Source organism: Cupressus sempervirens, chromosome 4 (assembly GCF_028749045.1).
Source record: "Cupressus sempervirens isolate cs-2001-9-10 chromosome 4, ASM2874904v1, whole genome shotgun sequence".
NCBI classification, from domain to species: domain Eukaryota; kingdom Viridiplantae; phylum Streptophyta; class Pinopsida; order Cupressales; family Cupressaceae; genus Cupressus; species Cupressus sempervirens.
In genome coordinates this window covers 152101428-152114116 of record NC_143121.1, presented here as the reverse complement: position 1 = coordinate 152114116, position 12689 = coordinate 152101428, and positions in this window count along the sequence as shown.

Sequence of the window (12689 nt, the reverse complement as noted above, 5' to 3'; positions counted from 1 at the left end):
GAAATAGAGGATGAAGAAAAGTTAGAGGAAGAAGAGCCTCTAAAGAAGAAAGGCAACTTAATCATTACCAAGACTACCAAAACATCTTCTGCTATGTTCACAAGGAGATCATCCAAGAAGAAAGAAAATAAATGAGGAGACATAATCTTCAAGAGGTCTCCACCCACATTTGAGGAAAGAATAAAAGAATTAGAATAAGGTTCTGGCATTACAAATTTCAATGTACTAAAATATGAGATCAGGACTACTAATGAGCAGAAGAAAATAGAAGATATATTGATATCCAAGATGGCTAAGTGGAAGTACTCACCTGACCAACTTACTCAATAGATTCCTAATACTTTGATGGACAAGATTAAGCCAAGATGAGAGTATGCCATTCAAACTACAAAAGATATATATATATATATATATATATATATATATATATATATATATATATATATATATATATATATATATATATATATATATATATATATATATATATATATATATATATATATATATATATATATATATATATATATGAGTAGACCCTAAGGTAGCTTATGCCAAATTTGGATGACAAGGACGTGAAGGAATCTTTGAAGAAAAATGAAGAAAAGTTAACTTTAAGATTGAATACTTGTTTTATACTATTGAAGGATAATGAACATGTTGTGAAGAAAGCTACAAATACATGGAAGAATTTTTATCTTCTTCGCAAACTGAGTGATTTTGTAGTAAGTGTAAGTGATAAGGATGATGATGATGATCAAGAGAAAGATGAATATAAATATGATGATGAGGTGACTCATTTTGATAATGTAGATTATGAAGAGAAACAAGGGTAGGCAGCTACCAAGGAAGATGTGCAAGATACTTAGGAGACTGACCTACTGAAGATTGTTGTAGTGGTAATAGACTTACTTCCTCATTCTCCCAGCATTCCATTGATAACACCAAGTCTGGAGACAATCTCAACATGATTGATTTTGACTAGCACTAAAAGTACAAGCACTCAATCAATCTCTACACCATTCCAACTCAATACTTCATTCATATTAGTGCCTAGCACTTCGTCTACCAAGTAGCAAGTTCATCCCTATACATCAATTTTGGCTACAATAGGTATTACTTCTACTAGTATTTCAATGAGTGCAATATATATTTTTGCCGCAAGTCCTACCATTTCAACAATTGTTTCCATTCCTAGTATGGAAGCAATAAGTACAAGGATAGTTGAGACCAAGCACAAAAGTTTTGGGAAAAGGCAAAGAGAAGGAAGAGGATATAGATCTTGATGAGGAGATTGTCATTGCTAAATGGGACATCTCAAATATAAATCTTGATCATATGCAAATTTTTGGTGAACTTATTAAAAACAAAGCCAAGAAAAAAAGGCTTAGAGAGGAAAGATACAAAGAATTAAAAATAATTTAGGATGCTAAGAACATTTTAGTTGAGGCTCTAGGCATAGAGGTTGACACTTCTCAACCAATTTTGTATCAGTTGGCAAAGGCAGTCTAGAAATATAATGAAGATTTGGATGGATAGGACAAATTGTTGCAAAAAGATGAGAAAAATTTTGGGAATAAAATTTTAGAACTTATTGCTCAAAAAAATTCCATTCATCAATTATAAATATCAACTATTTTAGGCTCCCTAGATACCTCTTTCATCAATGTATCTTCACTTCTTGGTAAATATTCTGATACATCAATTTTTACAAAAGAAATAAAAGATAAATTATCAAAGATTGATGAGGATCTTAAGGCAAGTGCACAAAAATTACACCTTGACTCAACTTCAAGCTCTACCCACTTCAATAAGATCGGATTTTTGATAGACATGTAGGTAGAAATGCTTAGAGAAGAAGTATGAATCAAATCTACATTGATAGATATTCAAAACATGATTCTCCCAAACATGGGTGCACTACAGAAGCACATCACACTTAAAAAAATTCTCATCCATGACAACAACTTCTCCATTGTAGAAAACATGATAGAATTGGCAACGTAAGTGCAAATTTCATTGCACACATGCAAGGTCTTGCAAGAAAATTGGTATAAGACTTTGGTGCTCATCATGAAGGTACATGTAGAGTTCTTGTCACATTTTGGCATTACTATGTAAATACATATTACATAAATCTTTGCCATTTATGTCAAAAAGGCAAAGAAGATGTAAGGAGAAGATCAAAGAAGATGTGAGAAGTAAGGAGAAAGGGGAAGAAAATTAAAAGATGATTTAAAGATTGTAAAGAAAATGAATATTGTATAAAAATGTATTTAGATGTATATATGAGATGTATAGTATACTATATAGAAATATATCTCTTACAAAACCAATTTTGTAAAATCTCAAAAATAGTATACTCTACCAAGTTGGAGACATAAATTGATCAATAAAGATATTCTTTAACATTCTTGAATTTAGTTTTGATTGATAAGTGTTTTTGACACTAATGCCAAAGGGGGAGAGTATTGACATTCTATTCATTTTTTTTATTAGTGACACACACTTATTAAGATTGTAAGTATCTACTGAGCTTATTGTATAGTTAACAATGTTAACCAAGTAGTTTGGTTGCTATTGAGTTCTATAGTTACTACCAAGTCCATTGGACAGATTTTAGTTTATGTCGATTAGTTACTACTATGGCGATGATCAATAGTGCAAACCAAGTTGTGCAGTGCTTACCAAGTTCATAGTTGATCTGATGCAAGTCTAGTGTTAACCAAGATACTTAGTGTTAACTAAGTGACTTAGTTTATACTAAGCTCATGGTGATAGCATCGACTGAGCTATGTAGTGTGAATCAAGTGATTCAGTTTATATGCCAAGTTTCATAGTATTCATCGAGTCACCAATGCAAATTGAGTTCAAGACTATGTGGAACTAATAAGTATGGACCAAGCTTCTATGTATAACAAGTGCATGATGATACTAAGCATTGATAGTGGATGTTCAATATCAGACCCTCACTGAGTCATTCTTTAGAACCTGAGTTTCTACACTTTGGCCAACTTTGTAATATTTAGGTAAACTTGTACTATAGCTAAAGTTGTAATTTTGTAATTGGATTAGTATATATACAATGTATTTTAACTCATCCAAAATATAGAATTGAAGGAATCTAATCATCAGAGAAGAGAAAAAGAGTGAATTACAAAAGCTATAATAGTATAAGGAGCAACAAAGATTTATCTATCACAATGAGGTGATTTGTACACTTAGAAGAATCTCATTCAAAAGCCAAGTTGTAGATCAAAGATAAGTTATTGCTTCATCCTAATAGATGGATCAATCAAAACATTTAACAAGGTAGATCTAACAATCTTGTGTAAATCCCTTTACCAAGTGCATACTTCATTGTATGTTTGTAAATCCCTTTGCAAGGTGGACGTAGTAGTCCTTATTGCTCCTAATAGGGCAGATCATTAGAAGTGATCATTGTAAGCCTTACTAGGTCAACTTTATATGACAATACTAGAGCTTATGGGTATCATCCCCACCCCAAATTTACTTTCTATTTGGAAGGTTTTTGGGTTAACAAAATTGTGTGTCAAAAGTATTATGTATGCTTTAAATGTTTTCAATTTCTCAATTAGATCAGAATTCAAATGAAGGATTAAGTTCTATAAATTATTGATTCAACCCTCCCCTCTCTGTAACTTATCCTATCGTAATATTTCCAACATATGTATATATGTATGTCTATATACATATACATATCTATACATACATGTATATATACATATATAAATACATATATACACACATATATATATGTATGTATATACATATATGCATATACATATCTATACATATATTTATATATATACATATTTACATACATACATACATACATACATACATATGTGTGTGTGTGTGTGTGTGTGTGTGTGTGTGTGTGTGTGTATGTACATAGATATACATCTATGTGCATGTGCACATATGTGTTTTAAATTAAATTTAACTCCTAGTTTAATATATACTTACATATCTCAACTGTGCATTATAGACATATCCTCTTTGCCTATCATATAGTATGACATCTAGTACTAGTGGTGCACCTACATCCTTAGGGAAGAATAACATTTAGGGAGAGTATCGTAGAGCCAAGTCTTATACAACACATAGATTGACATCATCTACTAAGGAGAGAAAGCATTTGTTTAGAGATACATTTGCTAGGCTATCTCATGGTATTAAATTCCTAGATTCTACACTTTTGGCTTCTACTACCATCCCTAATATGGAGAAGATTATTTCTATGAGAGATTAGTTGTGTTGTAATATTTAGATGATTGAATCATACAACCCATATGATGATATTAGTATTCAGAGTTTTTACTCTTTTCTTTCTCACAGTGTCACTAGCTCTATGAAGTATAGATAAATTGATACCGAGGTCTCCACCACTATGGTGAAGAGCATGTTTCCATTTTATATAGATAGACCTAGGGTTAGAGGTCATTCGACTACAAAGTCTATAGATCATCTTGCTGCACCATTTGTATATCCTCATTGGTTGACAACACATCACAAGTGGCCACAAAAGGATGAGTTTCCCTTCTATTTCTGTAAACAATTATTTTCATAATTATGATGAAAATTATATAAATTTTCTAGGTCACATTTGATAGGGCCTCAGTAAACTATCAGAGAAATTCAGACTTGTCAACACCCCTGCACCTATTAATAAAGGGGCAATGGTGGGTCTTGTTGGCCTAATTCTTTTACCTAGCAAATTTTTTTGTTATATTTTGTGAAAATTAGGAAGAATTTATGTTTAGACTACTTAGGGTTTCTAAAAAAATTTTATCCCTCATGAAAGAACCCTAGGGTAGATAGTCATGTCCTTTTTTTTCTTGAAATGTTTGCAATTATCATACAACTATAAAATAGGGACATGCAAAATTTTGCTTATGCTTAAATATCCCAAAGTCTCTAAACATTTTTCCACATTATATCTCATGCCTCTTTAGTCTTTTAAGTTACAATTTTTCAAAACCTATTTAGGTGTAGCATCACTCCATTATGATCATTAACCACTTTGAAGGGTGTGAGGATGCAAAATAGTCATGATCACAGTCAGCGTGGCATCACAATGGTTATGGTTAACTATCAAGTTTAACTTGTGAAGGGGTGACAAGCTATTTATCACAAGGTTACAATCAATATTATGTTTAAGGCATGAAGAATTGTGCAGTAGTGATTGAAGGCCATGTAATCAATGAAAATTTGGGGTCCAAGTGACATATTCTTATTGATCATAGACATTGTTTTTGACAATGGACAATCTTCTTCTCAGTGTTGTCTAATCTTATCTTATCAATGGTAGTTGCTTTCCAAAAATTTTAAGTTGTATGATGCTTTAAAAAAAGTGAGAAATCGACAAAAAGATACATGTATTGGTGGGCCTAAAGTCAAAGTTTTCAACAACAGTTAAGTATTATGGTTATTTCATGATCACATATCAATTTAGACTTAAAGAATTTCAAGTTGTGATGGTATGAAAGGCATAAGTAGTTAACTGTTAAGGTTGTTGCATGCTTAGAGTAGGTCAAGGATAACTTGAGGTCAACATGGTGAGGATGTAAAATCTTGTAATCATACCATCATGATTTTAACTAATGATTTAAGTGTTCAAGTTGTGAAGTAGTGAAAGCAAAAAAGATAGTCAAGTTAGCAATTGGTCATAGTATCACACGGGTAAACTAAAATTTGATGTTTTAAGTTGATAAGAAGTAATTGGTGAAGAAAAAATTAAATAAAACCATTTTCTCATGGTTGCATGACTAAGTTATGAAGAGAGATTATAAGGTGCAAAGCTATGAGAAACATCTAATGGTTAGAAGAAATTTTTATTGCTCCTTTGCAAGGGTCTAAAATATAGTGAAAAGTTAAGTCATGATGGTGCTTTAAGTAATCAAGTAGTTAATTTATAAACCATCACAGCATAACAAGAGTTCATAATTGACTTGAGGATATAGGTGTGATGTGGTGAAATCTTGAAAATAAACTTTCATAAGGTTCAACTAAAGTTAAGGTCTTACGGTTGCAAAGTTGTGAAGTAAAAAAAATGTCAAGGTTAATAGGCTAGTGCACTGTCACATGGCTTCAAAGATAGCTAGAATGTTGAGGTATGATATGAGATAAGAATTGGTTAAATAGAAATGTTTAGTGTTGAAATCACATGGTTAGACCAGGCATCATGTTTGGCAGTTTTGAGGAAAGCATTGCAATGTCATAAGCATAAAAGAACTAAGTTTCAAAACACAACAAGGATGTGATGTAATAAATAAAAGAAGACATCGCTAGATTGTAGTAGTTAGAAAGATAAAATGATGAACAACTATGAAGCACCAATAAAGCATAACATAAAGTGATCACAATTTTGCAAGACCATGCATAAAGAAATGAACTTGAAAAGGAGTGATTAAAGGTAATCTCAACCTCATACATTGGACATTGTAGTTAAAGAAAAGATGAGTGATGTTGTAAAATAGTAAAGATATCCCATTTTGCATGGTGGCAACCTAGAATGAGTAAAGAAAGAAAACTATTGCAGGACAATGACAAGGTGGTAATTGTATCATCATAACTCTCAGTTGTGAAAGTGTAAAATGTAGTTTTAAAATGACCATGTCTAAGTTGGATAAAGAAAGATGAGCTACATATATGATTGGTAAAAAGTAAAGATATTTCCATATTTTTGAAGCTAGATACATTTTAAAGCATGCTGATTTAGACATCATTAATGCTATGCTCCTATTGTAGAGATAGATAAATTAGAAGAATCATAGAGATTTCATTACAAGTTGCATGCATTTTTGAGTTTCTTAGAGTAGAAAAAAAGTTATAGAATGAATTAAAATATATTTCCACCATCCAATATTCAACATTGTTGAGATGGCACAAGTTTGAATCGAAGAATCTACATCAAAAACAAAAATCCCTAGCTCATTTGTAGAAGAATTGATGCATATTCTTCCTAGTTCTAGAAATGCACAATATGCAAATGATCATGCTTTCAAAGATCCATATGTATTCTATAGAGATGCAAAGGTTCTAGATAGGAATGGATGTGAGTTATTTTGGTTCTTTTATAATAATAGAACAAAGAATGTTCCAGTTCACAACCCTTGGGTTAGAAATTTAGGCCAACTTATTATGCTAGAAGTATTTGTGGATGTAGACCTAATAAAGGAATTAATCATATGTTACAATCTATTCAGCAAGTCACTCCATTAGAGAGATAGAAGCATCTTCTTAACCTTAGAGAAGGAGACATTCATAGAGGCATTTGATTTGGGAGGGCCAACATTATTACCAATTGACATTAATGAATTAATTGAGAATTTTGAAAGCTAGAAGAGGTTTTATATGGGTAGGGAAATGACAAGACACATCCCTATGTCCAAAAAGGAAAAGGGAGAGATTCTAGAGAAGAAGGAAGTAGAAAAAATCATGCCTCTAGAATTATTTTAGAGGTATTTCCAGAATACTATCTTTCATCTCAATGAAGTCCTAGGTTCAGATGGAATGATGAATGCACAAAGGAATGGTGAGAAAGACTACTAGTGTAAAGGTGGACAAGGGTATGGAAAATATTTTACCCATACTCAAATGTTATTTCCTTCTATAATGATTTTATGCATCCAATTTTAAAAATGATAGGACTGGTTAATGAAAGAATACCAAGGAGTGTTAGGAAGATTGTTATGCCTAACATGAGTTTTGACACTGGGAAACAATTGACACGTGACTAGGGGAGTGTTTTTTAGTTTTAGGATTAGACTACTATTAGAAAATATGGGTTTCCTTGACCACCTCATATCCTACCCAAATATGTCCTAGAAAGAATGGGGTTTGTAGAAGTTTTTTGCAAGTGATTTCATTAAATAGAGAGTATCTAGGTAAAGCTATCAAGAAAGGAACACTCTATGTAGATGCACTAAGGTAGGGGATTTTGAGATGGGAAAGAATGCTATAGAAGATATTGATGCCTATTTGAGAGACTAAAAAGTGCCAACTAGGACAGCCAGAACATATGACCTTTGTAGTGTAGTCAAGAATGCCCTAAAAAGTATGAGGGGATACAACTTACTCCATACAAAACCTCTATCAAAAGAGGATGCAATTTATGATGGATTGGATGAGAGTCTGTGTAAAGAAAGAATGATCAAGTTCTTGGATGTTGTCAATTTTGAAAAAATAAATGAGGAAAGTTGATCCATCTTTCATAGGATTTTAGCCTGAGATGGACTATTGGGCTAGATTAGACAAATGTGCTGAAAATTTTGATGAGAAATCAGCCAAAGTTCTTGAGAAAATAAGCAAGAAATTTGATCCTAACTACTCTAATGAACACATTATAGTTGAAGTCGATGAAGATGAAGAGGATTAGCTTGAATGTCCAGGGTGGGTAGAGTAGAGGAATAAGAAGCAAAAGATGATGGAGATTCCAAAAAAGGCTCAAAAAAAGGCCTTACAAATCCTGCCTAGTGGTAGCCACTATTTTGATAATATTATAAGAGGATATCTGATACCTCAGGCTTTAGAGGATGAGCAAAGGGAAAAGAAGTTGAACATACAAGTTCAAATGATTGATGATAGAATCATTGAAGCCGATGAATTCATCAATGATGATAACTTGATTAAAACTAAATAATTCAAGAGCTTTTCTTTTCAAGTTAAAATATAATGAATTAGATTTGCAAATGAAGCTAGGTGACCCTAATGAGGTGGTTGTTGAGTTAGTTGAGAAGCTACAAGTGTATGACCCTACTATTGAAACCCACACTACAAAAGAGGCCAAAGATCTAGTGACAAGTGGTATAATTATTTTCCCATGATGGAATAGTAGTTCCTCTTTTCTACCATACCAGATGAGGAGACAAAGAAATTATATCTCATTTGAGGATGAGAACTAGCTGGGAGAATTGAGAGGCTCTAGGTATAATATTGATGTCCAAACTATGCCAATATGTAGCTTGGCTCTAGAATTCTAGAAGCCTACTATGATGAAAATCAAAGAATCCCTTAGGTGAAATGTTATATTTTGGGATGTGCAATCCACCTCAAATGGCCAAATATATGGAATGTAAACTTTGGTGGAACTCTTAGGAAAGAACAAAATGGATGTTCCTAAAGAACAATTGGAGGGAACCTATGACATGTACATCAAGAAAAAGAGGCACTATGAGGATGAAATGAGGTAGAAAACCCTCAAAATGGAGAATGAAATAGTGGCACTGAAAAACGATGTCAAATCCACTACAAAAATCTAGGATAGAGGTGTGTAAATAGATGGCCATGTTCCTAAAACTGGGGATGCCTTGGGATAGAAAATGGAAATAGATGAGGAGGATCAAGAATAGGGAAAAGAGCTTGAGATTAGAACCATGAAGAATTTGATGATTCATAAAATAAATGAACTAAAACTAGTCTCTCAAAGTGTATACAAAAACTATCTTGTGTTGCAAGGAGTAGAATACATATGTTCAAAGGAAATTGCTCTATTATCTCCTCTCTTTACCAAATGGGGTCCTTACACTCCCTTTTTTGATAGCCTTGTATCTTTGTTGGTATAGAAGAAAGATCTACCCAAGGTAACTTTTATAAACACCAGAATGATGATCAATAAAGTAGGAGATTTCAATGGTTTTTTTTTTGTCAAGTTGTAGTTAATTCAGAATAAAATGAAATTAATTAACATAGGAACACCCAATTTTGTGCCCACAATTTTGGACAGTGATGGAAAGATTGGGCAGATTGGTCATCCTCTTTGATAGTATTCTAAATCATCCTAGACTCCTAGCATATTACAATGATGAAGCAAGTGTAATAGTAGTGTATAATTTAATCAATATGCTTTATAAGATAGAATTAGAAGTGTCAAATATAACTATAGAGGTTAAGGCTATAACAAATTCCAAGTGGAACAAATGCCTTTAGGAATTGAATATAGTTAGAGATGCTAGCTTGCCTGATGTAGATACAAACATTGCTATCTAGGAAGTTATTATAGACATAAAGGCCATACCATCTATTGATAGTAACTAAATGGTTCAAGGATGAAATTAGAGGTAGAAGGGAAGGAAAGGTAAAAAAGAGGCATGCAAACTGAAATCAAACTAAAGACAAAAAAATTAAGTTAAAGGTTCTTGTAGTAAAATTTGCCTGCCAATTTTGTATTCCTAATTTGATTGAAGGCAAAGAATGTCTTAAATGTAATTTTATATAAATATCGTGCCTCTTTTTTGTTCAATAGATTTTTGACGTGTGTCCTCATCCCATCTAAAGTTTTTTGTAATCCTATTTAAGGATTTCCAAAATGTGGAGTAGAGGTTCCAATTTTTATAAATGTGATACCACAAGGATGGTTCCATTTTTATTATTGTGAGACCACTGTTCTCAACATTTTCTCTAATTATGAAGAGAATTGTAATTTCTCATAAGAAATTAGTTCGTGTAGTAATCTATTGTGTATTTTCTAAGTTTTTTACATACATTTGATGTATTGGTTTCAAGGAAATGGATACAAAGCTTTGTTGAAAGTGTCAATCTGAATCTTGTGTCCTTTTTATGGGTTTGTAGTTTTCTATGATATATGTACAATGTGCATATTATTCTAGTTGAAAAATGGCTTTAAAATTGTATTTCATTGTGTTTTTTTTTGTTGGTTCAAGGAATTGTGTAAATTTCTTGATATGTATTGACAAAATTGCAAGGATCATAGGATGATTTGATAAGTATGATTTTTCATTTTGAAGATAGATGTATGTTTGCAAGGTGAATGGAAAGATCTTATATCTAGGTATATGAATTTTTATTAGGTATACTTATGTATATTTTGACTTATTTTAATACCCAATGGATAAGGGACTGATCATCTTGAAGATTGCATGTTTATTACAGTTGCATATGCAAGTTATGTTGATTCAAATCTTTAATCAAATATCTTTTTCCTTTCTATTTAGTAGCTGAAAAGAGTTGCCCTTAATTACTTCATCAAATTCATGAGTTGTGTTATTAGCTATTTCATATCTAGGATTTTTTGCATAATCATAGAAGAATTAGGGTTTTTTCTACTTTTTAAAGATTTGAGTGTATGCTTTTCAAAATTGGTGCCATATAAAATATAAGGTTTTCTTGCTTGGCTCTTGGAGAGCCTAAAGTGGAAGAAATATAGAATTATAGTTGGCTCTATTATCTAAATAGATATGTTGAACATAGAAATTAGCTACCTCTAGATGTATTTGTTCCTATCACTGGGTTATTCAAAAACCCTTAATTCAAGAGCCAACAGGTCCAAACCTTTTGATCATGCCGAGAGCTCAAAAAAATGACTATTCTAGATGAAATAGTGAGGACTCAAATCTATTATAGTAGTGTTAAAATTGTTTCATAGTTATAGAATTTGTCTTTAGATTGATGAAGTAGATATATGTTACGATCTCATGGTACCTTTCCAACAACTGCATCCTCTAGCACAAGAGTTGATGATGCATATGTGATAGATGATATACAATCTCCACCAGTGGTTTCTACAATATCAGATGTGGATTCATTACATCATATGCCATCCTATTTGGCATATGATCTTCTTGGTTCATATTAGACATTATCGATATTCACAAAAATTCCTCTTAGTAACATTGGTGGATAGATCACCCATATTCTCTCATGCACAACAAGACCACAGGAGTGACAGGGTTCACAGAGATAGGAGGATATTTCTATGCCTTCTAAATCACCTTATCCTACACAGAGCCCTACAACAACCACCCACCCCTGCCCCAAGTACTTAAGATCATGTAGGACCTGAACCTACATAGGGCTCTACAACACCCGCACCCCCACCTACTCATAATCCTATAGCACCTCCTGCAAAACTCCCCCATACTTATGCCCCCGTAGTACAATAATTTTTATTTACCACCATGCTTTTAGATGAGGTTGTCAACGTGGACTAGGTTCTTTTATCACTACATGATTTAGATATCACTTAGATTAGCATAGTATTACATGATGTTGTAATAAATATATTTATTTGTTACTATAATTTATAATTATAAGCTTAAAGTACTTAAGCTTAAACACATGTAACTAATGACATACATATATTCTTGATTCAATCTAACTTGTACATAAATACATGTTTCTTCTGTAGGGTCCTAGTGACAATATGTTGTATTTTGGCAATCTTCAGACCCCAATAGATTGCACACAACATGAGTTATAGGTATGTTACAATTTATATATATTTGATATATATATGTGATATAGTGTGTGTAGATAATATTATAACAAATTTCTTTCATTTGACATAGGGTTCAGATCTAGATCACAAAGCCTTTTGGGGTCATGGATCATGATGGGGATGTGGTTGATCTTGTCTTACTTTAGATTTTTATTTCATTGATGTCAAGACATTATACAAACACACACACACATACATGTAAGAATTTTCCTTAGGGAAAAATCACCCAAGACCAAGAAGGACAATAACTAACACAAAATAGACCAATAGAGTATGATCAAAATAACAATATGATATTCAATTGATGTTGTAGTACACTAGGAGTGCCTATATATAAAGGCCTCTAGAATGCTTCTAGAATTTCTAAGAGTTAACAATATGATAAGCCTCACAACTAAGAAAATGTCCACCAAGAGTGGGTTATCCT